Source organism: Notamacropus eugenii, chromosome 5 (genome assembly GCF_028372415.1).
Source record: "Notamacropus eugenii isolate mMacEug1 chromosome 5, mMacEug1.pri_v2, whole genome shotgun sequence".
NCBI classification, from domain to species: domain Eukaryota; kingdom Metazoa; phylum Chordata; class Mammalia; order Diprotodontia; family Macropodidae; genus Notamacropus; species Notamacropus eugenii.
In genome coordinates this window covers 197,012,857-197,037,874 of record NC_092876.1, presented here as the reverse complement: position 1 = coordinate 197,037,874, position 25,018 = coordinate 197,012,857, and the positions used below count along the sequence as shown (strand labels likewise).

The window sequence follows — 25,018 nt, the reverse complement described above, 5'->3', positions numbered from 1 at the left end:
AAAGAAATGTTCTCTTAGTGTAAAATCCTTTGTTTCCAAATACACATATAAATCTGCACTGTTCCTACAAAGGAAGAAGATAAAAACAACAAACTTGGAATTTTGACTTGAACAAGGTCATTTGACTGTATCCTTCTAGTACTTAAAAGATAAAAGTTAATGCTACGTTCCTTGTGTAACAGGTGGCTCAAAGCCTATTTGCATAAGACTTTCCTCATTGGTGGAGATTGATTACTCAGAGATCCACGCCTGCATGAAGGGTAGAATTAGTGAAAGCTTGAGAGAGGAGAGATCCTGGTCTTTTGGCTTCTAGCTTCAAGAGAAGACCTTACGTTACCATTCCAGACTTACTTCAGGTCCCTGATGGGAGAGAAAGACTGGAAAGAAGTCAACATGTAGAGAAGCCTGCAACTTTTGTCGTGTCCTTATCCCCAGATATCTACACTAGAGACTTCGAGGGAGTTCTCCTTGGGTGAGATCTGGGACTCTCTTAGTTGAGCTAAGTTATCTTCACTGCTACTGGGAGAGCTCATTCACTCTGTATATTGTCTAGCATATGTCTTAATAGGTATACTATCTCTGATTTCTGTTTGTTATCTGTTTGGATAGATGGGTTTATTTGCTATGTGTGTTTATTGTGAAACTGGCGTTTGGTGGAAAAGAAGTCAAGCCTTGGATATGTAGTATGGGGCACTCTTTCCCCATTAAGGGGTAGCCATCAGGAGCATAGCCTGAAGCTAAAAATTATTTCTCCTAGACTAACAATATTTAAAGGAGAGGAGAGATACAATTCTAATCCGGTAACCCCTCTCTCTGAGGAGAGTAGAACTGGCCAACCTCTGGCTCCAACCTCCTACCTCTCCTCCTGATAGGAATTAAAGTTTTTCTTAAAGAAGGCTGGGACAAAGAAGCTATGGGAGACAAATGGAAGATATCTATTCTTGCCTTCCTGTGAGCCAGACCTAGACTGATGTGGGCAAAACACATCACACCACCCACATATCCTACTCTCTTATTAACTTATATTCTACTTCTTACTGTCTAGATATTTTTGGAGACCACGTAGACTACAGGAACTTAGAAAGCTGTGTGGAATTTGTTGGAAAGTGGAAAAGGAAAGATAGCAATGTCTCTTCAATTCCCCAAGGCTTCTGAACATTTACAGAGTTTCACAAGAGGAGTATCTAAGCCTTCCTGATAATATTAAAATAAAATAGGAAACAGACCTGAAAAAAATATATATATATAAGTACACATATGTATGTATATATGTGTGTAGGTGTGTATATACATACATATATAGTAGCAAAAAAAAATCCAAATACCCATCCTCTAAATATAACACCAAGTAACTTTTCAACTTTCAGTGCAAAATATACCTCATACCAGAAAGAATGCGAAGAATCAACCCAAACAAATCTCTGTTGGACTAGCTGGAAAAGATCTATGGCAGTAATTGAAGGATGGATCATGGAATATTTAGAAGAACTAATGGAAGTCACAAATTTATTTTGTCCCCAAGGAAGTTTGTTTATTGTATGACTTCTGGGAAACTACATGGGATAATTTCAAAAATAATTCCTGGGCGTTGCATTGTTGACAGCCAGGATAAACATTCCATCCCCCTGGATCAAAGAAACTGCACCATCAAAGAAAGAACAGACAACATCAGGAAGCAAATCCTTTTGACTACCTGAGAAATGTCTTTGTGAGAAAAGTCCTGCCTAAAATATTTTGGAAGGTGTCATTAAGCTTTTGAGATCCCAGCGGAGTTCTGAATACAAATTTGCGCAGGAAAAGATTATTTACAGAATGTCTGATCATACATGGAGTAATATTGGTACCAACATCACTGAATAGGTTAGAGAGAATGAATGAAAGCATGGGGCAGTGGACAGAGGGCTAGAACTGGAGTTGGGGAACCTAGGCTCCAGTGCTGTGTGATTTTAAGCAAATTGATATCTCTCTATGGACTTCAGTTTCCATGGTGGAAAGAGTACTGGACCTAAAGTCAGGAAGACTCATGTCCCTGAGTTCAAATTCAGCCTCAGATACTTCCTAGCTGTGTGACCTGGACAACTCACTTTACCCTCTTTGCCTTGGTTTCCTCATCTGTAAAATGAGCTAGAGAAGGAAATGATAAACCACTCCAGTATCTTTACCAAGAAAACCTCAAATGGAATCCCAAAGATTTTTCAGATATGACTGAAAACAACTGAACAACCACAAAATCAGGTGACTGATGGTTGTTGTTTGTCTGTTTCAAAGAGGACCAATGATAAGGTGATATCTTGATGTGCCATGAGTTCAATTTAAATGAGACCGAGTTGCATAAAGTCATTATCCTCACTCTTTCTCCCGGAGTCATCAAAGTCTAAGACTAAAGTCAGAATGACTGGCAATGGCCCCAGGATGTTGTGGATGACCTTGGTGTTTTCAATGTCTGACTAAGCTCTAAGTACTCCACAGCACCTGCTTCAGCCATTTTTATGGTCATTGGAACAGATGGTTCTCATTTGCCCATTCTGCTGGGGTAAGTCTTCACATACTTGGGATAGACCTGCCTCTAACTCACTGACAGACTTGAGACCTCAACTTGCTTTAGTTCATCTGCTGAGATGGCTTAGTGGAGCGTGTCTGCTCTGCATTTTTCTTGGAGCCACAGGTGAGAGTTGGGTGAAGGTAAACACCTTCACCCAACTCTCACCTGAGGAGGTTGGACTAGATGACCTCTAAAGTTCCTTCTAGCTCTAAAATATATTAATCTCTAACCCTGTGTTTTTCTCACTTAATGGTGTGGTAATTCTGAACCCTTGTGCATAGAATTAAATATATTCATTCATTCAATAAACATTTATTAAGTGCCTACCATGTGCAAAACACTGTGCTAAGTGCTGGGGATACAAAAAGAGAGAAAAAACAGCCCTGCCCTCAACTCAATTCAACAAACATTTATGGAACATGTAATGTATGCAAGACACTGGGCTAGGTACAGACAGATACAAAGCTAGAAATAAAAAACAATACTGACCAAAATTATAATGAGGAATACTCACACCTGGAATAAATACCATGCCCAAGGCAAGAACTCTAAAAAGTGTTCTCAGTTGATGAGGCAGGGGTAACCAGGTACCACCTGACAAGAGGAAGACACAGACCTTTGGTATATTAGCAGAAAAGCTGAGGAGCACCCACAGATGTAGAGTGAAAAGGGAATCACATGGCATTATAAAGGAATTCACCACAATGAGCTATCTAGTAGCTTCCTATTTTAACTAATTAATTCTATTTATATAACAACATTTCTGAAGCATTGTAAGTGTTGACTGTGCCCTTTAAATATGATGTCCTCTACATTCAATGTCCTCTTGCCCTGTCTTAGTTACAGGTCTAGTGCCTACCCCTAATGGGCTTATATTCTACTTGGGGATACACGCTCTTAAAATAGTAAATATAAAATAATTTGAGGAAGGAGAGAGCACTAGCTAGGAAAACTGGAAAGACTTCCTGTAGAAGGTGGCATATGAGATGAACCATGAAGAAAGCTGAGAACTCCAACAGGTAGAATGGAGGAGTGAGTACATTCCAGACATGGAATGGCTAGACTAAAGTAAGAGGTGTGAGATGGAATGAATGCCACACTCAAGGAACAAGAAGTAGGCCAGCTTGTTAGGAATATAGAGTTTGCAGAGGGAGGGCAGACAGTGCTCAAAAAGGCTAGTGAAATTTTCATTAGCTGATGTTAATATAACAGGAAATGAAAATGAGCCAAAATGATGTGGTCAGGTTTCTGTTAGAAAGCAGAAGTGTACCAGAACAAGAAAATAGCAGAGGTGCACTTGGAATGGATGTTGCTTATCAATCCAGACCCAGACAACATCATATTCATTAGATTTTCTAATTCACCTAGGTAAAATAATTGCAACTTTTCCTTTACTTAAGTCAACAACATCAGGCAACATCATGTTGTTCATTAGATTTTCTAATTCATCTAGGTAAAAATAATTACAACTTTTCCTTTACTTAAGTCTACTTGCTAGCAAAGATATGCCATCTTCCTTTGAGGGAGGGGTGCTATCCAAATATAACTTTGAAAGGATTACCCATCTCTTCAGTCTATGTCTGTCAGTGAAGATGAAGTATAAATATGGACTTAGATACATAAGGACAAAAAGAAAACTAAGCAGCGAAACACTGGGGACTCCAGTTTACACAACCCCTGAGTTTCAGTTCCTGAAAAACTATAAGCTATGCAACAAGGTTGAGGCAGTATAGGCCACACAGAAAAAACAGTCTGGAGCCAGGAGAACTGGGTTCACATTCCAGGTCTGACACTTAGCTTAGTACTATAGGTAAGTCACTAAATCACTTTGAGACTCAGTTTTCATATATGCAAAGTGGTAGCATAATGGTAACATAAATGCTCTCTACCTCACAGATTTCAAAGAATTACAGATTAATTAAGAGCAGAAAGAGGGACTTAAGACTCAGCTTTTTAATTTTGTAGATGAAGGAACTAAAGCCCAAAAAGGTTAAATAGAATTCTCAAAGTCACCCAGAGGCAGAGACAGGTCATTTGATTCCAAATCTAGTATTTGTTCACTGTGCCACCCAGGCTGTGGGGAAAACACTCTAAATCTTAAAGGGCCATCATTTAAATGTGAGTTATTTCTATTTTCCTATTTGGGACAGTTCCTCAAAGGGGCTGTGAATAATTGTGGTTTTAATTACAATAGTTTTGTAAGGAACTTGAAAAGGATAGGAAATCCTTGCCCTAAAAAAAGATTTCGTTTTGGCAAACTTAGTAACATTTACTGATATTTTTCAAGTGGAGAGTGAAGGGATTTTTTTAGGGATGTCAAAACAGGAAGCTTCTAGTCTCAGACAGGTGGAAAAATTCTATCATCGTTAGCCATCCGAATCCATAGACATAAAGCAATGAGATCATCTACTGCTATATGGGCATTCCCTTTTCCTCATATTTCTTTCCCCATTAAAACCAAAGAGCCAATGCAAATAAATAACAAGCATTGATGGTGTGCTGTTGGGCAGAGTAAATAAAAAGCTACTAAGACTGAGAGTGTATCTGTTCCTGAAGTCTCTCTAGATCATTTCACGTGACTAGACCTTTCTTCCCATGTACTTTCTCCCTCTTAACTTCTGTTCATCAGCCACCATGGAACCTGCTAGGCACTGGGGAAATATAGCAAATGAATTTTACCCTTTTCCCTTCTAGACCTGGGCCTCTGTAAAGCAGTGAATGCATTACTAAAGAGAAAAGACAGGTAAGGAAACAAGTTTTGAGATTTGTCCTTGAATCAATGACCAAAACATATTTTAATGGGGAGAAACCCTGTGATAAAATGGGAAGAATGTTAATTTAGAACTGAAGATATCTGGGTTAAAATTCCAACCTTGCCACTAATTCTATTAGTTTGTCCTGTTTATTTGACTCTAGAGAAGATTGGATGACATTCTCTGTTTCCCAGTAAATGTGATATTATAAGCCTAAACACTATGGGGAAACACCCTCTTATTCTAACAAAAGTTTAACGAATTCTTTTATCAATTAATTTATTTAATACAATTTCTTCAAAAGCAAGAAAAGTAAGGCCTTTTGAAGTGCAAATAGGTTGTTTAGCAAGCACTGTTTGGGCTCTAACTCACTGGAATTTCTCTCAGCTTCTCTTAGGTGGGATTTTTTTTCTTTCCTCTACAACTCAGTCCCTCTAAGACTTCAAATATTCAGTTGTCAAATGGAAATTTCATTTCTCATTTTGCAACTTTTTTGGAAAGTACAGAGTAAGACATGAAATTACAAAAGAGACTAAAGTCCGTGTTGATAAAGAGGTCAACAGAAACTGAAAAAGCCAGACAATTAATGTAAATAAATCCTGTCCAGGGCTCCATGCTCTCACAAGGCTGTATTATGGGACTTTAATGAAATCTGATGCCTATCCCCTTCTCCATGCCACACTAACCCCTAGGGAGCAAAGATCTGGGAGTTACTTCTCCATGGCCATAGATACCAGCTGAGAAATCACAAGTGGAGCAAAGAGTAGCTGAGGCTGTTATTAATAACCAAAAAAAAAGAAAAAAAAGTTGGGTGGGGGCAGAAGGGAGGACCAGAAGCAGGAAGAGAAAACTGTAGTGGTGTTTTGTTGTAGTTGCTACTTTCTGGTTTGGAGAAGCCTGTTCTTCTCACCATTTCACTTACATAGGGAGAGGTAGTCTGTAGTCTGTGGTAGCGGATAGAGAGCTGACCTTTGAGACGGACGACATCCAGGACAGAACTGCCTTGAACATGTAGTCAGTCAACAGGCAATTATTCAGCCTTTATTGGCTGTGTGAGTCCAGTACTTAGCTCCTCAATGTCTCAGGCATCTAAGAATGTAATGGCCAAGTAGGAGAATGATCCTGCACGGATAAAGAGAGTTTTCATATTAGGTCCAGTCCAAAGAATAGACAGACTAGATAGTCAAATAGAGATAAGAAAGCAGGGAATCAGGCAGACAGATAAATAGGGAGGGTAGAAAGGAAGGAGGGAGTGTGTGAGAGAAGGAGAAAGGGAGAGAAAGTGAAAGGGAGAGAAGGGGAGAGGAGGAGGGAGAGAGGGGGGAAAGGAGGAGGAAAAGAGAGAGAGAGAGTGAGAGATAATAGATATATGGATAAAAAGAAACAGATATAGACATAGGTATGCATACACATATATGTGAATGTATTACATGTGTTGTATTTTTATGTAGCATATACATATATGCACACATTATTGATAAATGTATGCGTATATAGTGTGACACACATATATATTTCATATATATTATGTATATATACATTATACAGAATGTCCCAAATATCTTAGTGCCATTTTTGCAGTTTTAAACTTTAATAACTTAAAACTGCACTAAGACTTTTGAGACAACCTGTATATTATTTATATCTGCTTCACATAGGACTAGTACTCCTATAGGCACCTGCTACCATGTCTGCAAAGAAGATATATAATCAGAGTCACTGACTTAGAGCTGGAAGTTAAATTAGAAGTTGCTTAAGCACAACTCTCCTCATTTTGCAAAGGAGGAAGAGATTTAGAAAACTTCAAGTGATTTTCTTAGTCACATGGGTACTAAGTGACAGAGCCAGGATTCAAAGTCAGTCTTCTGCATCTGTAGTTAGTGCTTCTTCTTTAATTTTATCAGTTCTTTGTACAAACAGATTGATGATAATATTTGCCTCCGTGAAAGTTGCAAGCTGTTCTACAAATATTTGACCCCCCCCCCCCCAATATCACAGGTATTATTAGCTAAGGCCCAAAAGAGTTAAGAGACTTGCCCCTGATGTCTCCTGAAGGAAATGTCAGAGGTTCAGCCAAAGTCCAGCATTCTGTTGACAACAACACACTCCATGTCATATGGCCAGGGTCTTCTCTAAGAACCAAGCATCTCACTTTCCTAAGCTTATATTGACTTAGGCTCACATTGTCGTGTGTCTTCTTTTAACATACTTTGTTGTCGTCGTTCCTTCCCCAACATGAGCTCTATGTAGATAGATGTTCTGAGAATTTTTGTGGCCTGGACATTGTGGTTTTATTTTTCTTCATCTGTAAAATGGGGATAACAATAGCACTTATATCCCTATATCCTAAGATAGTTGTGAGAATCAAATGAGATAACATACATAGAACACTTTGCAAACGTTAAAAGTGACATAGAAATTCTAGGGAGCTAGCTATTGTGTTTATCCAACTTTTAAAACAGAACATAATTTATTTAATTTGAAATTAACTGTTCTCCTCTGGACTATGTCTGTCAATAATATGTTTTTCTGTTCATATTCAATGAGAGCAGAAGCCCTTGCAAGGTACAGGGAGAAAGAAAGCTTAGTGAACAACTTTTTCATATATCTGCATGTATATCATATACACTTGTATATGGCTCACTTACATTTTATCTTAGAAGTTTTAAAATGATATTGTATGATTCTAGTCATGCTTTGGAAAATGTCATGGTCATGCAGAAATATTCATTCAGGGTTCACCTGCCATCTAGAGTATTTTAAGGAATCATGACTGCAAATAGATATAGCACCTGACCCCATGAACCTCATGTAGTTCTAATGTTTGAAATAAAGTATGCTGCCTTTCAGATGTATTTACTGCCCTCAACCTTAGGCCTCTTCTCCCTGTTCTAAAGAAGTTGCTTTGGTACAATTATGGTAAATCTAGGCCGGAACATTGTGAGAAATAGCGGGAACAAGATGTGTTCCCCAGAAGTCCTGCATGACACAGTGTTCTCCATAGACTTTGGATATTTCTAATAAAAGTGGTAGGAAGAAGGCTGCCAGGTGGCAGTGAGGATGGAAATGATATGACGTAGGTACGTGATATGATACTCATTTTTCTGAAATAAAGAATCTTGTGAAAAGAGGAATTATGACTTGTATTTATAACCACTTTTCATAAACATCCCCAAATTCCAAGAGTAAAACAAAAGACATGAATCATATCACAGCAGGCGCTAGAGCTGGGGAAGTGGCCCTTGTGAAGATTGCTTCCGTAATCTAGGCTCCATAATGCATGAGAATTGCTCTTAGAAGATCTGTAGGAAGCTGATAATGGCTTATTTAACTCTAGTATCACCACGAGAAATCTGTTTTTTAATCAAGACCATTTCCTCGACTGAAAAAAATGTCATGTGTCCAAGCTTTGACTTAGTTTCATTTGGTGATGATTGGAAAAGCTGTGGATGATCATCTGGTTTTTAAACTATGGCATCCTGTGGTCAGAATGAGCTATCTGCAGGGTGGGGCTCTAAGGGGAAGTGGAGTTGGTAGCCACCTATGTGTTATTAGTTGAGGGGGACAAGGAAGGTCATCTTGCCTGATAACATCTCCAACAAAAATCATTTGGCCAGTCAACTAGTTTTTGTGCCCGACCTGTAGTACAACCTTCCAAGCTCATGTTGGTCTGATCAGCCACAGTTGGACACACTGTACTTTGACCCCAACACAGTGATGTCATTTTGATTTTCCAGAATGAAGAACAACAACCAATCAACCAAAAAGCCAAGGAACCATTAAGCACATATGATCCAGTCACTGTACTAAGCACACAAAAGCCTGGTAAGGTACCAGAAATTCTCCCATTAGAAATTTATATTTTTGGATAAAGGTACTTACTCTTGCACCTCCTAGCAGGAGTATCAAATCAAGCCATCATCAGTCACTAACAAATTAGTGTAAATGATTTTATTGGGTTGCAGGTAAAAGATGAGTTTGTTGGACTAAGCCTAATGAGGAATTGCAAAGATGTACCATGGACCCAAAGTTATATGAGCTACCTTCCAAATGCTTGGCTCCAGACTGACACTACAGTGGAAGGAGCAGGGAGAACTGTGGTAATTGACAATGCTTAGCAGAAAATGGAAGGATGAGCTCTACTACACAGAAGTGTTAAGAAAGTCCACATGAATTCAAAGGCCAGGGAAGTGAAGGATGTTAGATAAGAAGAAATTACATAGGAACCATGTGTTGACTAGGTGGGGATAAAAGGTCAGAGGTATTCTAATGGGCAATAGGTAACATTTGAAATTTAAAAACAAATGGGCATAAAAATGATTTATGCTAGCATTTAACCAACGAGCATAGTTATTCATTTTGCAAAGCAATGCTATTCTGTTGTTCTTCAGTCATGTCAAACTCTTCATGACCTCAAATGGAGTGGTTTCTTCTCCAGCTCACTTTACAGATAGGGAAACTGAGGCAAACAGGATTAAGTGACTTGCCCAGAGTCAAACAGGTAGTAAGTGTCAGAGGTCAGATTCAAACTCAGAAAGATGAGTCTTCCTGACTCTTGGCCTGGCATTCTATCTACTGCATCACCTAGCTGCCCAATATGTTATTCTACTGGGTTTGATTTTTAAAGCTTAATGAGAGGAGACAGGAAAGAGTGTTTAGAATAATGACTCAAACAATTCAGCCACTGCCTTAATGCACCTTCCTTGAACTAGACTCACAGGGGCGAGCCCTTGGTATCTCTGAGACTCCACTGTAAGAATTAGTGCCTTGACTCGAGGCAGTCCTTGGGAAGGGGGCCGTCACTTGCCTAAACTTAAAGGAAGCTAGTGAATATTCCACTGGCCAGACTGTGGTCTGGGATACACTGCTTACAGGTCTAAGAATCTCCCAGTAAACAAAACTCTTAAATTGAGGTCTCCATCCCAACTCTAAAGGTCATCAAACGAAGAAGCCATAGCAGCCAGTATATGTCCATAATGGCTAGATCCAGAAGAGACAAAGGGAGGGGTGGGGGATAAAGGTCATTAGTAGAATGACCCTTTAAACAGCCCTCATGATAAGGGTGGGAAGGAAAACACAGAGTACTAGATAAAGGAGCACCAATTCATGCCTGTAATTGCTTCCAAGAAAAGAAGGAGGTAAAGGTGGCTGGAAAATAGCAGCTTCTAGTGACTAGTAGGGAAGTATCTTTGCATGTCAGGGTTTAAACAATCATTCAGGCTCATAACCTCAAAGTCATACCCTCTTCAGTTCCTCACTTAGACTCACCACACATATTCAACATATTGGCAAGTCTCCCCCTTTCTGCCTTCTCAGCATCTCTTGTACGTATTCCCATATCTCTATTTATACAACCACCCCTGTGGTACAAGCCCTTATCACTTAACAGCTGGGCTATTCCAATAGCCTTCTGGTTGGTTCCCCTACCTCAAGTCTCTCACCACTCCAGTTTATTCTCCAATCAGCTACCAATCTTCCTAAAGAGCAAGTCTTACCATGTCACCCCTCCCCCAATATTAAATAAACTTCAGTGCCTCCCTGTTGCTTCCAGAATCAAATATAAAATCCTGTGTTTGGCCCCTTCTTACCTTTTCTATCTCCTTATACCTTATTCCATGTATACTCTGCCACAGTGGTATCAAACTTAAATAGAAACTGGGGACCATTAAACCATCCCTAAATATTCCTACAAGTCACATATTGACTTAGAAAAGCACATATTACCGTTATCTATGTCCCAGTATATTTTTATCTATTTTTGTTAAAATATTTCCCAATTACATTCTAATCTGATTTGCTACACTAAGGAGTATTGCTGACTGAGGTATGTATTATACAGACACCTCTGCTCTACAATCCAGCAACACTGGCCTTTTTGCTGTTCTTTCCACGCTATACAGTTCATTTCCTGACTTAGTGACTTTTCACTGCTTGTTCTCATACCTGAAATGCTCTCCCTTCTTCTCTATTTCTTGGCTTTCCTGGGTTATTCCAAATCCATGGTCAAATTATGTCTTCTGCAGGAGGCCTTTTCTGGTCTCTGTCACTGCTAGTGCCTTTCCCTCCAAGACTAACTCCTACTTAGACTGTTTGTACATTTTTGTTTGCATATTGTCTCTACCATTAGGATGTATGCTATTTGAGAGCAGGTATCATGTTCTTGCCTTTCTTTGTATTCCTAACACTTAATATAATGCTTGGCGTAGTAACTTAACAAATTCTTGTTGACTTATTAAGCAAGCTGCAGACCAGGGATGGAGGGAAGATGCCTTTACCCTTTCACTACCTCCCATTGAAGTGGAAAGAGAAAGGGAGTCTTATAATGGGAAATGCTGTTAGAAGAAGACTGCAAGGCAGTCAGGGCACCACAGCATTGGGATCAGAAAGGCACCGAAGCCCTCAGGAGCCTTGGAGGGTGACACAGGCCCTCTTCTATGTTAGAACCCCCTACAGACAGCTTTCCCTTAAGGTTTTCCTCTCCAGGCTAAACATCTCTCATTCCTTCAAACCAACTTCATAGGCAGCTATGCAGCAACAGGTAGTAATTGGACTTGGAATCAGGAAGACCCAAATTCAAATTCTCCCTCACCAACTTACTTAGCTGTATGACTGTCTTCAAATCACTCAACCTCTCTTAGTCTCAATTTCCTCACCTATAAAATGGTGATAATAATGATGATCCCTGTATTCCAGGATTGTTATAAGGACCAAATGAAATAACCTATATAATACTCTTTGCAATCGTTATATTACTATAGAAGCATTAGCCATCATCATCATCATCATCATCATCATCATCATCATCATGAGATTTGTTAGCATCCTAATTTCCCTCCCTTAGATATAATATGTTTTGTCAGAGTTTCTCCCTGAATTGTCCATCACTGGACAAAATACTCTAAATACTTTAATCAATGCAAACTTTAAGGACATCCTAACCTCCTTTGGTCTAGACACTATATTTTTATTGATGCAGCATAAGATAACATGAATTTTCTTGGCTGTCAGGTTATATTGATGACACATATTGAATTTGCATTCTATTAAGTTTCCCTTGTCTTTTCCACATGAACTTGTATCTGGTCAACTTTACCCTCAATCTATAGTTCTATGGTTGATTTTTTTAAAAGTTTATGTTAATTTTTGTTAATTTAATTTATCTCAAAGTTATTATTATTCTAGTCTGACAGGAATTTTATTTAACACAGTTGTCATCCAGAATATCATCTAGTCCTCCCAGCTTGTATCATTAACAAATTTGACTCTTAAGCCGCCTATGTTTTCGTTTAAGCCATTGCTATACATGCTGAGCTGAAAGGAGCATGGATAGACCCCTGTGATATATCTCTAGAGACCTCAATCCAGAATGATATTGATCTATTAGACTATACTTGTAGAATCAGGACATTCAATCCACTACAAATCCACCGAACTGTGCTATAATTCTGCCCAATTCTCTCCATATTGTTAACAAAGAGATAGTGAGAAAACTCATCAAATGCTTTATCTTAACCCATGAATGTTATATGTGGAGTGTGGGAAAGGTCAGCCATTTCCTTCATATAACAATTTCCTTTATGTCATTTCCCTGATCTACTAATTTAGTATGCCTTGTCAAGAAGGAAAAGTAGGTTATTTTTCCAGGAACTTCTCAGTGAAGTCATAAAGGCTTGTGATGACTACCATTTCCCTTTCTAAGTGCTGCTTGGATCATCCCTTTAATAGTCTGTTCTAGAATTTTTCCAGGAATTTGTGTCAAGCTTGTAGTTTCAGATTCTACCTTCTTCTACATTTTGAAAATCACAGCCCACATCAATCATTTCCATTTGAATTGTCTCAGGAAGATTCTGAAGATCACCTGACAAGACAAGGTACCAGACACTGAGGTCCTTTCTGAAGCTGAACTGCCAAGCATTCAAACTCTACTACAGAAAGGACAAATCCAATGGGCTGGCTACATTGTTTGAGTGCCAAATGTACATTTGATAAAAGGCTTATTTTATGGAGAACTCTTGCGAGAAAGGCTCTTACATGTGGTCAGTAGAAGTGATATAAGAACACTCTCAGGGTCTCTCTGAAGAACTTTGGACTTGATTGCATTACATGGTAGACATTGGTAAAGGACATGGCTTGCTCAAATCAAAGAAGGTGCTATGCTCTAGGAACAAAGCAGAGCTTCAGTAGCTCAAAAGTTCACGCGGACTATTTGTGTCTGACCTGTGGTAGAGCATTTCAGGCTTTTATTTGTCTGATTAGCCACAGTCAGACACACTGTACCTTGACCCAACATAGTGATGCCATTTTGGTCCTCTTTGAGAACGAAGGACAACAACCACCATTTGCAAACTTTGTCATCCCATGACTGCCCGTTTGTAGCAGCCTCCCCAGTTGGCTTTGCTCACCCCAATCCCCCCTTCTATTTCATCCTACATAATAGTGACAAGATTTATCTTCCTCTTATTCCCTGGGTCAAAAAAGCCTGGGTGGATCACTACTTTCCATGACCAGTTCAACTTTTTTTGCCTTACTTTCAAGGTCTTCCATAACCTTATCCTATTCTACCTGTCCAAACATACCTTGCATCATTATCCAACATACTTATTTCTTCAATTTAGACAATCATAACAAATATAACAACAACAACAATAGAATTCACTAATTTTAGGTTTTTGAAGCATTTTCCATGTGCTATTTGAACATCATAATAAAAACAGCAATGCTAACTAGCATTTAGATAGCACTTTAAGGTATACAAATCACCTTACATTTGATCCCCACAACAAAACTGTGATATACATAGTTGCTATTATTACCCTCATTTTACGAATGAGGATCCAGAGACTTGCCCAGAGTCATAAAGTTAGTATCTGAGGCTAGATTTGAACTCGGATCTCTCTGATTCCTATCCAGTCTCATCTCTCCACTGTGAATCTAGCTTCTATTTTTGTCACTTGTATTATTTTCATTACCAAATCCAAGACTTTGCTCATCCTATTCCTTTTACTTCAAATATTTTCCTTTTTCCCTCCTGTCCTTAATACTTAAAACCCAACAGGTAAGGAAAGCAACTTCTAAAAACAGAATGTATGCATATATGTATGCATACATGTATATGTGTATGTCTGTGTGTGCCTGTGTGTCTGTTTCTGTCTGTGTATATTCAACTCAAAAATATTTATTAAAGATGTGCTATATTTATGTTATTGCGAGAGGCACTGGGAGAGATTCAAAGTTTAGACAAGACAGTCTCTGCCTTAAAAGAGTTTAATATCTAGTAATGGAATAAAATAGCAATCTAAGTAGCTACAAGATACAATACTACAGGATAAGTATTAGAGGATAACACAAAATGTTCAGGGAGTTCCAAAATGGAAGATCATTATCCTTTTGTGGATTGGGGAAGAAGATATCACTGAGGTTGGGGTTGAATGAATGGTTAGAGATTCAACAGTTAGAGAGAGGGAAAGAGGATTTTCCAAGTAGAGAAAATAGTGTGAGTAAAGTATGGAAGTAAAAAGTAGTTCAGTTAGGCTACTCAGAGCCATATGGAGCTAATAGCTGAAATTGTGGGAGTAACTAAGAATAGAGAATGGAGAAGAGAGGCAAAGACCAACCCTTGGGGAACACCCACAAGAAAGGATTGAGAAGAAGAGGAGGAGACAGTAAAGGAAACACAGAAGGCACAGTTAAAGAGGTAGAAAGAGAACCAGAAAAGTGAATCAAGGAAAAAGAAAGTATCCAAGGACGAGATTGAAAAAGCAGCAGAAAGTTCAAGGCAGGTAAGCATGTTTTTTTTAAGTTACTGAATTTGATTATTAAGAAGTCATTGGTATCTTTTCAAAAAGTCATTTTGATATAAAAAATGGCAAAAGTTAAGCTAAAAGAAGGTGAGGAGAGAATAGAAGCCTAAAACGTGGGTAACATTTTCAAGATGTTTAGCTTTGAAAGAGATATGGGATAGAAGGGTCAAGGAAAATAGAATGGTGGGTGTTATCCTAGACAGCTAGGTGGCAGAGTGGATGGATAGAATGCTGGACTTGGAGTCAAGAAGACCTGAGTTTATCATCCTGCCATGTACATGTACTAGCAGTGTGACTCAAGGCAAGTCACTTAACCTCTTTAACCTTCTCACCTATAAAATGAGGGGAGGAGAAATAAGGGAGAGGATTGGACTTAATGGCTTCTAAGATCCCTTTAAGTTCTAAATTTATGATCTTATGACCCAAAGACAAAAATTAACAGGTTGGAAATAGGTCAGGGGGCAGGAGATACTAGGGTGGTAAATGAGTAGTTGAGCATGGGATCATGTTTTGATGAGGGAGTAAGTGAAGCTAGATTACTGGTGGTGAGCTAAACAAAGGTAGGGAACTTGAATCCAGTCAAAGGGTTGCACTTAAGGACCTAGAATCCTCAACATGTCCTTGAGGTCACAGGTTCCCCAACCCCGGTTAAGGAAATAGAGAATAATGGACCGGAGATCATTGTGAGGAAGAAGAATGAATTTAATGTGAGTGAGGGTGGAGGAGTTGGAAGTATTGGAGACTATGGTTTGAAACTGGATTTTGAAAGTTCCTTAGCTTAAAGGTGGTACAATACTAAGAGATGATGACATTATCTGAAAGTATTGAAGATATATATTCTGTGATCCTGGGCTCAAGCTCATTTGTATAAGACTGTCCTCATTGGTAGAGATTGATCACTCCGTGTTTTGTGCCTGAGTGAGGGTCAGAATTGGTGAAAGCTTGGGAAAAAGAGATCCTCGTCCTGATAGATTACAGCTAAACTCTTTTAAACTCAGCTTTTTTAGACCTTCAAAAACACAAAACTTTAGACCTACAGAAACTATGACAAAACCATAAACCTTCCTTAGAGTCCATTTCCTTCCTCACATTTATCAACACTGTTCTTTTTTGTGTCATTCTCATTCCATAGTAGAGTTTGTTAAATTTATAGATAACACCTATTACCATGTATTCATTCACTTAACAAGCAACAAGCATATATTATGTGCTTACCATGTGCACTGTACTAAGTATTGCTTAATACAAGTAGAAAGAAAGATAGTCCTAGCTCTCAAGGAGGTTAATGTCTTTAAAAATTTTTTTAAGGTTTTTTTTTTAAATTCTGAGTTCTAAAAGTTCTCCCTTTCTCCATCCTCCCCCAGTCATCAAGAGGGCAAGCAATATGATTTCAAATACACATGTGAAGTCATGGAAAATATATTTTCATATTGTTTAGTTGTTTTCAGTCTTGTCCAATTCTTCATGACCCCATTTGACGTTTCCTTGGCAGAAATATGGGAGTGGTTTGCCATTTCCTTCTCCAGCTCATTTTACAGATGAGGAACTGAGGCAAACAGAGTTAAGTGACTTGCCCAGGGTCACCCAGCTAGTAGGTGTCTGAGGCCAGCTTTGAACTCAGGTCTTCCTGACTCCACACCTGGCACTCCATCCACTGTACCATCTAGCTGCACCAAATGGAGGCTCCACACCAAATAAAAATTCCAGCTCCACTAAAAGCAAAACTGCTGTTACAACAGCATGATCGCCAATCCTGACATGATAATAAGACAGCAGTAAATGTGTTTCTATTGTTTTACATCCAAGGCAATCTCCGGCAAGCACAAGCTGTTCAAAGATGCACTGAGTTAATGGAAAACAATTGTAGGAACCTTATTGCAGTTATGTACATTGATAGCGATTCTTTGGAATCATCCCATGGGACTTTAAGAACCGAGCAATGAGTCATTTTTATCTTCCCTAAACAGGGTGTTGGAATGGAAAACAATACTCATTTGCTCTGCTTGCTCTGGGGCTCCTATGGGTCAGCCTATGCTACAAGATATCTTTGGCAATAGGGGGATCTGCCATTTTTCCCATGTCCTCTGAACCATGTGAGAAGTACTGCGTAATAAAGCTGTAGGAAAGTATTTTAATAAAGAACAAAGTGCAACTCATGCAATGCTGATTGGTTGACTTCTAAAGCAATATAACTTGATTTAAAAGAATTTATATCAATCTGTTCACCCAAAGGAACTTAAGAGCATCCCAATATCTGGGCAGTCAGCCAGTCTGGGACTCATTGGGACTGATTCAGGACCGATTCCTGAATCTCATGTCAGGTGTGGAGATGCTGGATTTCAAGTCATGAAGTGAGGGCAGGAGACCAGGAACCCTTCTGGAGACCATCTTCTGGGACTGAACTGTCTGGTAATCATCTGGACCAAGCTGGAATCATACTTCTTTCTGATCTCAGGCACCTGGGACTTTAGGGGATGGGGAGGAGGCAGGGCAGGACAGGAGAGCAGTGTTTGTACCACACACTGTGAGCTAAGCTGGGAGAGTCAACTCCCCACTTATATTTGCACTATAGATGGAAAATCACTTAAGGTTTAGAACTGTAAAAATTTCTGGGATTGCCAGAGATGAAGGCTGTGTTCCTCATCTTGACAGAGACTAAATCCATGACTGAGATCAGTGTGACACTTTCATATTTCAGTGCTTTGATGTGCCTGCGATTTCATGAATGTGGACACTCCTTCCAGTGGGGCAGATTGCAATCCCTTTGTACTTTCTTGTACTGTACTATTTTTATCCATGTCTTCAATTCAATTCAACAAATAGTTACTTACTTCTTCCTGCATGTACAGCACTACATTAGGCACTGGGGATGGGCATTGGAACTTACATCTCACTGAGGGAATATAGCACATATATGCTCCAAGGGATCCTTTTTTAAACTCTTTTCAATTAGAAACACCTACTTTGCCATGTTTACCTAAGAATGTTTGATTTTGCCTTTCTTTGTACTGTAACTACTTAGTACAGTCTGGTGCATACTAAGTATTTAATAACGCTTAAATTAAGACAGCTAGGAGGGGCAGTGGATAGAGTACTGGACTAGAGTCAGGAAGACCTGAGTTCAAATCCAGACTCAGACACTTCCTTAGCTATGTGACCCCGAGCAAGTCTTGTCTCAGCCTCATCTATAAAATGCAGATAATAATAGTCCTTTCCTCCCACAGTTGTTGTATGGATCAAATGGGATAATATTTGTAAAGAACTTGCAAGCCTTTAAGTACTATATAAATGTTAGTTTATTGTTCTTATTGTTATTAACTTAAGTTTAAGGGTTTTTTGATTAATTTTTTTTACTTAACAGTTTGATTATTTTTAACTTAATTAAACAAATCTAGTAACTTTGATGTCCCATAGACAGTTTGTGAAAGTAGTGTATTCATACAAATACAAGAGCAGCTAGGTGGTAGAGTAGAAAGAGGACCAGGACTGGAAATAGGAAGACTTGAATTCAACATCAGCCTCAGACATTGACTAACTGTGTGACCCTGGGCAAGTCACTCAATCTTGGTTTGCCTCCATGTCTTCATCTGCAAAATGGGGATAATAATAGCACTTGCCTCCCAGAGTTGTTGTGAGGATAAAATGAGATAATATAGTTTTTCTTTTTATAAAAACTGTGCCTGGCACACAGTAAGCACTATACAAATGCTACCTATTACTATTGCTATTATCACATTTTTAAGATTCTTCATTTGGTTTAGTGGAAAGTGTGTTGGACTTGGAGTCAACTCTATTGGGTATTAATTCAGGTCCTAACATTACTATCAGTGTGACCTTGGCCATCACTTAAACTGCTTGTTTTAGCTTTTCCATCTGTGAAATGGGAGTAACGATATTTGGGCCACCTATCTCAAAAGAATGTTGTGAGGAAAATGCTTTGTAAATACTTTAAAGCATGATGTAAATCTCTCTCTCTCTCCATATATATAATATAATGTGTATATTATATATACGTATGTGTGTGTATGTGTTATCTCTTCAGTTATTATCAGTCATTCTTCCTTTCCTTATTTGAAGGAATTTCCTTCTTTATATGAACCTTGGCTGAAAAAACTTCTATTGCTCCTGATGATAATTTTCTACAAATTTGATGGAGAAAATTACTAATTTTATTCAGATAAGATGAGTAATTGTAGCATTAGAGATAGGAATCGAATCTGCATTTTCCTTGGTGTAGGGAGCTCTTGAGTGAGGAAATTCTCCCTTCTAATATAGTTTGGCAAATGTTCCTCAAATTATAGCCTTTGAGAGTTGTCTAGAGCAGCCAAGATTAGTGACTTGCCTAGCCTCAGCTAGTCTGTATCAGGAGCAGAATTTGAACCCAGTTTGTTCTGACTCCAAGACCAGTTTTCTATCTACTGCACCACCAAAGACCATAGAAGTAGAAGATGTTGGAGAAATCAGATGTATTCATGCAAAATGTGGCATCCATTTACCTTGCATGTCTGTCACTCTTTACTTTTAATTTGCAACAATTTGCAAATAATTTTTTGCAGTAAATTGCAATAATAATTTGAAATTCAGTTGTTGTTTTTGTTACAGTTTTTTTAAGGAAACATGACATATCTCTCTGGGATAGTTCCCTTGTAGTTCTCCAGATGGCAAGAAGATGGAGTAAATAATCTCTTTAAATGTTTTTCTGATTCTAAAAAAGTTTTAGCACTTCCTGTATCTCTACATAAGAAAAGTATTTGGTTCCATGTGCTTTTTTTTTAAGGACATATATAGGACTGCTAGAGGAAACAGGACAGACATAAATATACTGACTCTTTGTTGAGGATTTAGGTGGTATAAGAAGCAGTTTTAAATGAGTTTTATAAAAATCATTAATTTTGGCAAAACACTGCACACAGGTCTCTAAACCATTGGTCCACAACTGTGATGTTCTCTATACCCAGCTGGAGTTCTGGACTGTGCTCTTTATCTAAATCTAGACTGAATCCATGGCTGAAATTGTCACAAAGTCAATGGATCTATGATTTCTTCAATGTGGGCACTCCCTTCCATGGTATAGATTGCAATCCTTCTCTGTTTTCTCAGCCTATGCTATCCTTATGTAGGTTTTCAATTCAATTCAACAAAAAAAAATTGATTAAATGCTTACTAATGTACTAAATGTAATGTGCTGGGTACCGAAGGTTTTTAAAGGCCAAAACAAAGCAGTCTGTACTGTTAGGGAACTAACAACAACATGTATACAACTCTGCATCAGATCATGTAGACCTTTCCATGCTTCTCTGTAGTTATTTTATTTATTTGCTCTTAGAGCACATGTACTATTCCATTATGTTTATGTGCCAAAATTTGTTCATCTATTCCCAAATTAGTGGACATCTACTTTATTTCCAATTTCTTTGCTAACTTGGAAAGTGCTATCATAAATATTTTGGTGTATATGGAGACTTTCTTCTTATCAATCATGTCCTTAGTATAAAGTTTAGAAGTAAACCTCTAGACATAGGTTTCCAAAGTAGGTGATACTGTCTTCTGGGGGGTATTTGTGAAGTGTTAGTTCACATCCTTTGACCACTTATCTATTGGGGAATGGATATACATACATACATATATATATATGCATATCTTATATATACAAACATATACATAGTATAAATTTGTATATAGGTATATATACATACATGTGTATGTATATGTATATGTAGCTATGCATATATTTGTGCAGATTTCCACTTTCGTATAAGTAAAATTATCTACTTTATCTTTTCTATTTGTCTCTAAGGTAGCTCGGTGGTGCAGTGAACAAAGTACCAGGCCTGTAGCCAGGAAGACAACTTCATGAGTTCAAATTAAGCTTCAAATACTTATTAGATGTGTGACCCAAATGGCATCATGAAGAGTCAGATACAACTGAAACTACTTAATAAAATAACAAGAATAATGTTCTCTATCTTTTGTGTGGTTAAAAAATAAATCTCTTACCCATAGCAATGAAAATCACATGTTCTAATTCTCTTCTAAGTTTTTGATGGTATGATCTTTAATATTGTCATATATTGCCTAAGAGTTCATTATGAAATACAGCACAAGCTATTAGAAACCTACTTTCTTCCAGACGGCTTTCTAGTTTTCCCAAAAGTTTTTTAAATCCAATTAAGTAATTTATATTTTACAGCTTACCAAACACTGGGTTACTGAGTTCTATTGTTTCTGATTCTTCCGTCTAGAGTCTGTTCCATTATCTTCTTCTCTATTTTTTAACCAGTGCCAGATGTTTTGATGACTGCTGTCTTAAAATTCAATTTGAGGTCTGGAAATGTCATTTCTCCTTTATCCCTAACTGATTTAATTAATTCCCTTGATAGTCTAGATATTAGCAAAACAAGAACAGAGAAGTAGCAACCCTTTACAATGGCTTCCTGGGAGTTATTTAGAGCAGGACAGAATTCAAAAGGGTGATACCTTGGAGAGGTAGGAGTACTATGCTGGCACTGTCAGCTAACACTACACAAAGTCTAAAAGAGTCTTCCTCTAAGACATCACCTTCTAAGTTCTTCTTTTATTAAAGGAAGTGAATAAATCACAGTGAATATTGTCACCTAATAGTTTCTAAGTCACATGTTTCAGACCAGCTTTATGAATAAGAGGCTTTCACACTTTCCTGGATTAGAACTTATCCTAGAGAACAGGATTATAAGAACTTTGTTTTTAGCCACATTTTACAACCTAGTGCTGTTTGGTGGTGAACTAAGGTAAACCCTGGCATGTAGTCACAAATCCAGTCAGACTGGCAGATATAGAGAAGTGTGATTTTTCTGGATACTTCCAGGGGGAAGGGGCATATGAAGGAGAAGACATTTGAAACCCTTAGCTTAAAGCACCGCTTCATCATCTATTCTTAAGGAACCTAACATGGCCAAGTTATTTCTTCTCTTATAGGATCAGAACTCATACAGCCTCATTATCATTTTTTCAAGCATGCCATTGTTTTCAGCAGCATTTAGAACACATTAGTTCAGTGTTGGAAACAGGATTGTGGAAATTTGATCTGAGCTCCTCCCAGATGTCATATTCCTAAAGCAGCTGAAGAACTTTAAAGTTTATCAGGTAGTAGTGGAAAGAGTGTTAAGCCTTGGTTTCAGAAGACCTGGATCTGAATCCTGCCCTGCCTTTTACTACCTATATAAGTTTAAACAAATCATTTTCCTTTCTTTAAGTCTCACCAGGCAGCTAGGTGGCTCAGTGAATAGAGCAGTCCGAAAGTCTGGAAGATCCACATTCAAATCTGACCTCAGACACTGTGTGACCCTGGGCAAATCACTTAACTCTGTTTGCCTCAGTTTCCTCATCTGTGAAATGATCTGGAGAAGGAAATGGCAAACCACTCGACTATCTTTGCCAAGAAAACCCTGAATGGGGTTACTAAGAGTCAGTCCTGACTGAAATGACAACAAGAGCAAATGTTTAAATAAGTTATGTACTTTGCTTTACTTCTTTTATCTAAAAAATGGCAGAAGAGGGGGATTGTTGGGGTAAGGGAACAGATTAGATTTTTATCTAATTATATGACCTCTGTGAGAAATAAATTTTCTCAGGAACTTGCAAAAATAAAATAAGATAAAAAGACTAAATATTTTCTCTTAGAACTGTAAGACCTGTATACAGCTTTTGTACTTATATTAACTGTAGTCAAGGACAAACTGAAGCCTCTTTCAGCAGCCTCTCATCTGAGACACTGACAAAAGAGAATTTTTTTCATTAATACAGTAATAAAAACCTTGTATTAAAGTTGGGTTCAAGTTGAGATGGACAAAACTGGGGCCCTTTCACCAAGTGAAAATCAATTTCTTAGAGCCCAACAAAATCAGGTCCTTATCTGAGAGGGAGTTTCATTTCATTGGGATTCTAATTAAATCAGGATCTGTTTTCTGGAAAACTCTTCTGCTTTATTGTGGTTTCTCTCACAAGACAAAGGATATCTTTCTTTTAATGAAAAACTCATGCTTTTAATTTTTGAGGTCTTTTTTTTCTTAGAGATGATTGTGTGTTAATTTCTTGTAACTTTATGGAGAACTCACACAAAGCAAGCGCTCACGGAGGCCAAAGGAATCTCTACAAGGACACTCTCAAGGTCTCTCTGAAGAACCTTGGAATCAAGTATGAGACATGTGAGATGTTGGCACAGGACTGCCCAGCATGGCACACCCACATCAAAGAAGGCGTGTGTTCTGTGAGCAAAGCAGAATCACAATAGCCCAAAAGAAATGTGAAGTACACAAATTGAGAGATATCTCCATCCCAAATGTTCAAACATCTATTTGTGCCCAGCCTGTGGTAGAGCCATCTGAGCTCCTATTGGTCTGATCAGCCACAGTAATACACCCTGTACACTGACCCCAACATCATGATGACATCAGTCCTCTTCGAGCACAAAGAATGAATATTTTTAGCTTCCCTATCACTCAAGGACTACATATCTCTATTTGTGCCATGATAGCACTACAGGAGTGGGTGCTATATAAGGGGAAATAAAGGAAAGCATTTATATGGCATGTACTATGTGCCAGGCACTGTGCTTAGCTCTTTACAAATATCGGTTCATTTGATCCTCATAACAACATTCCAAGGTTGGTGCTATTATTGTCCACATTTTGCAGTTGAGAAAACTAAGGCAAACAGAGGGTAAGTGATTTGTCCACTGTCACCCTGGGAGTAAGTGTCTGGGACTAAATTCAAACTTAAGTCTTCTGGACTTCAGTCTTCTGCACTCTATTCACTGAACCATGAAACTGTCCACAATGTAGTAGTGTTTTGGGGAGAGACCACGTTACAGCTAAGTTCATTTTAAAGGGATCCCTCTTTGTAGAAATCAAATTACTTTCTGTGGAGACAAAAAACATCCTATGGTTGAAAATAAAAATCCAACAGCCTTTTCATCACTTAACCTCTCTTTGCTTTAATCCACTGGAGAAATAAGTGGAGATTCACTTCAATATCTCTGCCAAGAAAACCCCAAATGGGGTCAGAGTCAAACATGACTAAATTACTGAACGACAACACCAACAACACATGCCAAGCACTGTATTGAGCAATTTACAATTTTATCTCATTTGAGTGGCAGCTATGAAAATGAAGACCAGCGGCAATAGGATGAGAGGGTGAAGTATCAGCAGATGAAATACATGGAGACACAGAATGCAGTAACGGTAGCAAAATAGTAGATTCCGAGCCCCAACAAGAATGGATGCAAGGTAGTGCAGTAGTTATGAAGAACCACACCATGGAACTCCAGTAGGCATAGTCAAGAAGTAGCAAGGCTCAGATGGCTGCTAGGAAATGGAACTGTGAGGAAGGAGGAGGGCTTGAACTGAAGCAAAAGGAGAACGAAATTATGAAGTTGGTTATAAGATGGTTTGGGATTGTGAAAAAGAAAGTTAGGCAGAAAATGCACAGGGATATTTTGAAAGTAATGAAGTATATACAATTACATTGTTTTCACTATTATTAGTAAAAATAGTGAGCAAAAAGGATATTTAAACCATGAGTAATTAAATTAAAAGATAAAATACCTTATCTTTGTCTCATCATTTTAAAATGTCGACTTTTTGATAAGAGAAGTGAAAATTAAAATAACTCTGAGGTACCACCTTACAGCTATCAGAGTGGCTAATACGACAGAAAAAGCAAAGGATGTTGGAAAATTGAGACCCTGATGCACTGTTGGTAGATCACAAAAGAGTGAAAAGGACTTACATGTACAAAAATATTTGTAGGAGTTCTTTTTGTGGTGGCAAAGAATTGGAAATTGAGGGGTAGCCTCTGGATAGATAGCATTTTCTATCATGAGTCATCTGGACTTGTCTTAGATTACTGTATTACTTAGAAAAGCTAAGTCAATCATAGCTGGT

General features: G+C 38.3%; 1 long non-coding RNA gene across 3 annotated transcripts; it reads left to right on the top strand.

Moving 5' to 3' along the window:
• On the top strand, positions 1-21,107 carry LOC140505639 (uncharacterized). Of its 3 annotated transcripts, XR_011967583.1 has the most exons (5): positions 1-472; positions 1,368-2,533; positions 5,237-5,285; positions 9,033-9,120; positions 20,893-21,107. It is a non-coding gene; the product is annotated as an uncharacterized lncRNA (long non-coding RNA). The 3 variants fall into 3 exon arrangements; XR_011967585.1 differs by lacking the exon at positions 9,033-9,120 and having other exon boundaries at positions 2-472; XR_011967584.1 differs by lacking the exons at positions 5,237-5,285; positions 9,033-9,120 and having other exon boundaries at positions 4-472.
• The last annotated feature ends 3,911 nt before the right edge of the window (positions 21,108-25,018 follow it).